The sequence below is a fragment of the Populus euphratica genome, unplaced genomic scaffold (genome assembly GCF_000495115.2).
Source record: "Populus euphratica unplaced genomic scaffold, PopEup_1.0 scaffold1047.1, whole genome shotgun sequence".
In the NCBI taxonomy this organism is placed as follows: Eukaryota; Viridiplantae; Streptophyta; class Magnoliopsida; order Malpighiales; family Salicaceae; genus Populus; species Populus euphratica.
The window spans coordinates 10937-16349 of NW_011500907.1; the positions used below are offsets into that span (position 1 = coordinate 10937).

General features: G+C 31.5%; 1 pseudogene; it reads left to right on the forward strand.

Annotated features, from left to right (window-relative positions):
• Window positions 1-5141, forward strand: part of LOC105116789 (DNA damage-binding protein 1-like) — a 10728-nt pseudogene extending 5587 nt beyond the window's left edge.
• The last annotated feature ends 272 nt before the right edge of the window (window positions 5142-5413 follow it).

Here is a 5413-nt window from a genome sequence, read left to right on the forward strand (position 1 = left end):
TATTATTATTATTATTATTATTATTATTATTATTATTATTATTATTATTATTATTATTATTGTTACTATTTTTATTGTTGTATTATTGTTATCTATAATTTATATAATTAATCTCTTTGTGGTTCGATCCCAGTTTTGCTGGGTTATTTATTACTTCGATACTCCTGCACTTTGGAGAAGACATCAATCTTTTGGTCATATCAATAAGATAGCTTTAATTTATGGTAAATGGTCATCTTAAATGCAAGCCTATCATATAAATCAAAGAATTAATTGATGAGTTTTACTACTGAAATTGAGAAGATAAAGAGAGGGTGAAGTTTAGAAAAGAAATGTTGGTTCAGTCAAAACTGGAACACTGTTCAGTCATTGGTCATACTTGGAATTGTAGAACTTAGAATTGTGTCTACTCTATATGGATAGAAAGCTAAGACATAGGATTAAAACATTCATGAGGAAAGCAAGACTCAATTCTACTATTTGGAAGTTCAAATCTTAGCAACAACAAGAAAATCTAAATCTGTCTTGCAGCCTAGACACTATTTAGTGTTCAGCCCATATCTTAAGTTCTAGAAGTCCAAATGACCTTAATTTTTTTTTTTTTGCTAGAAAGCTAAGACAATTTCCTTGAACTTTCATGATTTACGTTTGTTTGAATTCTAACATCAGCAATGATCATCATCTTTTTATTCCTTACAATTATTGTTGGTTATATTACTATTAGTGTTCTTTATCATAAGTGATCACTCCAAGAAACTTGGGTTAGAGAAAGAGAGAGAGAGAAGAGAAAAAGAAAAAGAAGATGATGATGAAAACACAAAGAAGGTATGAGGAAAGAATCTCCGAGAAAAAGGGAAATGGTTCAATATTATTTTCTAAATGCCTTTGTTGAAAACAGAATGCCATATATATAATAGTCGTTCCTTCTAAAACATTCTCGTGTTTTTCTTCCATCAATATGTTGCTACTAACAAGAAAAACAAAATGCAGAGTATTGACTTATAATTATAACGCATTGTTTAATCAAAATACTACCCTTAATTTGAATCCCTCCCCCCTGTGTTCAAACCCAGTTATCATTTTCTTCCTTGCAACATCAGCCTTATTACAATTTATATTTTTCCTTGTGGGAAGGGGGAGGGGGAGAGGTTGTATTGCTCAATTCTACTTCTATACATGCCAAAGAAATGATAATGGAGAATTCAACCTCATGATATAGTAAAGTTCTGAATCATTTTGGTCTCAACATTTCTTTGGATAATAGATAGTTTGCAAAAAATCAGTTGGGGTTTTGCTAACTTGTTACTTCTAAAAATCAGTAAGCAACATTGATTTGTTTATGATTTGACTACAGCAATTGCAAGTTGATGTGATTTGTTGGCATTTTAATTGTATGGATTCTATTTGATTAATGCTAACTTTAATGAAAGTGTTTGTAAACAATGGTCGCTGATAATATAGGTTTTTGCTATGTTCTATGTTGCGACCTTTCAGAGTGTTTGGATATTTTTGGGCCTAACATCCAATTCCTACAAGTAAGAGAATGAGAAATTATTTTAGTATTGAACCACTTGTTAGACAGGTTTTATTGGCAACTAGTGGTGGCAACCTTGTCTATCTGAAAATTATTGCTCTATTCTTTTGTGTTCATTTAAAGGGGTATGCTTATCAATTTCAATCTTAGTTTTTTTTTTTTTAATTTTTGGACCTACTTACGTTGCTTCATGGCTTGAACTCTATGTTATACATTGTGTCACATGAGCAAAGAACAGAATTCTTGTTTCAAAATAAAAGATAAATTATTCTTGTAGATAATATTTCTCAGAAAGTTTACTGTACCAAACAAGCCAAGAAATTTTTTGACATTACTCCTCTGCCATTCATTTGATGTTTGTTGGGTGCTTACCCTGCTTTGGTAGGATCGAAATTATATAATTGACTTGTTATTATAAATAGTGAAAATGAAAATCACCAATTCATTATTTGGGTTTCATATTGGTTTGGTTTTTACCCGTAGAGGAGGGTGGTACTTTTGAATGTTTATAATTTCTCTATTCTCTATTCACTAATCTTATCTATTCCTAGCCAGATATTATACTTTATTATTATTATTATTATTATGGGTATCCAGGCCAACTTATATGCACCTCGACTAATCCTACGGGACCTGAAGTTAACGACTATATAAGCCCCCTTGGGCCTGAAAGGACTCGAACTCATAACTATTGGAAAGTAAACTCAAGACTTGGCTAATTGAACTACCCCTCAGGTTTGTCAAATATCATACTTGTTATGTAGCCTTAGAGATGGTCACCTCTTAAACTTCCTATTAAATTTGAGTACTGGTGAATTAAAAGATAGAAAAAGGGTGTCTTTGGGCATCTAGCCTTTAACACTCCGCACTTTTTCATCGAAGAATGCCGCATATATATTAGGTGCATTATATAGACCAGCTATCATTTACAGTAGCAACAAGAAACTACTTTATAGCAATGTAAACTTGAAAGAAGTCAATCATGTGATTGTGCATCAAAAGTGTCATTAAGTCTCTTATTTTACATATGTATTTATTGGTTTTATTTGGTTTTTTTTATAATAATTGATGTGCTTTTCAGTAATGAAGTTTGTTTTAATGTTTCGATAGGTTTTTGGAGCTTAAATGAATTAATTCAGGAAATTCAACGTCGGAATTCAGAACAAAGAATTGAAGAGACATTTAGTTGAAGATTGAAGCAAATCTTGGTTATAATAAGTACTCCAAATTTGTCCCAAAAATCAATTATATTCCAATTCTAGAAAAGAATATCATATGATCTATTTTAAGCCCAAACTTGCCTTATGTTGTGTGCAAACTTCAACCATTAAATACTCAAGGTTTCAATGTCAATTTTAGCCCAAATAATAGGTATATTTGTATACTTATTTGATGCTTAAATTCAGCCCCAAATCAACCTTCAAATCAGCCCAAACACAATTCATGATCTTACATGTCCACACAACAACAATTGATTTATTTTGGGTAATCTATTGATCCAAGAAGGTAAGCACATGGATGGAAAGCTGGAGGGGACATTTTTACATTATTTTGGGTCAAAAAGAAGAAAGAGATAGCTCATAAATGAGGAAGAAAACGAGCACCAAAGTGGTTGTAAAGTTGTCCTGATTTGATTTTTCAGAACACCTTTCGGTGTTTTGCCCATAACTTTTGACTCAAGTGTCCAAATGAGCTGTTCTTTAATGATCTGGAAAGGTGACAGAATTTCCTATAAATATATCTCTAATAGACATCTCGAGAGGAGGCTTCTAAGAGGGTCAAATTTCTGTCCAAAGTTAGAGTCAGATTTGTGTCCGAATTTTTTCTGAAATTGTGTTGTGTTCTTCTTTATAGATTTTGGTTCTTTAGTTTGTAAAACTTATTATTTCAGTTTGATTCAAGTTATTTCATTTTTATTGAAGTATTCTTATATATAATCATGGTTGGCTAATCTCTTTCTTGGATCCAAATCAAGGATGATGGTGATTGAGGTGAGTTCTTTAGGATATGAATGAATCTTAATGTTTATCTTCTCATTTTCTTCATGAATGATTTATTATTGCAAAGAAATTTTAGAAATCATTTAGGTAATGTTATAATCTTGAATTTTTATGCACAAACTTTAGTTTTGGTATAGAGATTGCTTGATTCAATGTCTTACTTAATATGAAAGTACTTGTTCATTCTTAAACAATAATCAATCTTCATCTTTCTATACTTCATTGCAATATCTTCTGATCTAATATCACCATCGTTGATATTAGGTTGAGTTATCTTATATATGTTGAAGAAATCACCAATACATCACCATTAAAATTGATTTGGACCAAGACTTACTTTTTCTTGTCATTTAAAATCTATTTACACTTTTTCATCTTTGAAAACAAATCCATCAATTATTTTCAATCAAGTTATTGTTAATTTAATTTCTCTTGAGTTTTTTTTTGTTACCTAACTTAATTTCCAGATCTAGCTCTCTATGGATATGATCTCGATCTTACCGAGTTAATTGCTACATCGCGCACTCGTGCACTTGCGAGTTAAAACAAGCCGATCATAAAAAGCGGTCAAGCAATATATATCCTTTTAACTTTACTGCGTGCATTTCCAGACAGGTAGTCTTTTGTAGTCTAATTTTTATTTTGGTTTATACTAATAATTTAGGTTATGTATGTTTTCCATATGCCAACGTCATGGCCATTACATTTGATTGCTGCTCGGCTACTTTTTCTTTAACATTAGTAATATATCAAAAGTTAAGAGCCTATTTTTTATGGTTCTTGTCCTTAGAACTAGCTTTTTATCCACACTGAGTCCTAGTATTTATGTTTTTTATGGTTCTTAGCTTGACATAATTCTTCATTTGTCTTTAGCATGAATAAGGCATTATTGAAGTGAGAGCTTATGATTATAATGCAAATTAGATGTTAGGAGTTGAGATTCTTAATTATGACATTTACCTTGGTGCACAAAATAACTTTAACCTATTTATAGTTTGGAAAAATAATGAAGGTGCTACTGAGGAGGAACGAAGCCGTCTTGAGGTGTTAGGAGAGTATCACCTTGGAGAATTTGTCAATCAATTCAGACATGGTTCCCTTATTATACACTTACCCGATTCTGATGGTGGTTAGATCCCAATTGTTATATTAAGGATTGTTAATGGTATAATTGGGGGTCATTGCTTCACTTCATCGTGAGCAATATCTTTTTTTGGAGAAGCTTTAGTCAAACTTAAAAAAAGTGATAAAGGGAGTTGGAGGATTGAGTTATAAGCAATGATGATTATTCAACAACGACAAGAAAACTGTAAATGCCAAAAATTTCTTGGATGGTGATCTATAAAGGCATTCCTTGATCTTAGCTATAGTCGGATGGAAAAGATTGGTAAGACAATGAATACTACTCTAGAGGAGCTTTACGAGAGAGTTGAAGAGTTGGCAAGGCTACATTGAAATTGTTGTCTCGACAAGTTTGCTCACTAGTTTGTTTGCAAGAAGCTTTTCTTTTTCATTATACGAAAAATATTTTGTTAGTTTAGAGGGATATTGAATTCAAGAAACATTTTCTTCCAAAGAATCTAGCGGTGTATGCATAATATATTATAAGCTTCAAAAAAATATTGTATAATTACTATAGATATATATATTTATTGCACTGTGAATCATACTATAGATATGGAGTGTTTGATTGTGAATGTTATTATAGCATTATGAGGGTGTTATTTTTGCTGATTTTTAATTAAAAATTGCTCTTAAAAGGTGTTGTCTTCTTTGTTTATTATGCCAATAACTATTGGGTATGGCTTGGCAGTGAGACCCAAATCGCTTTCAACAGGTAATGAGTCTAGCTTGGCAGCTGAACCTAACATTATTAGGT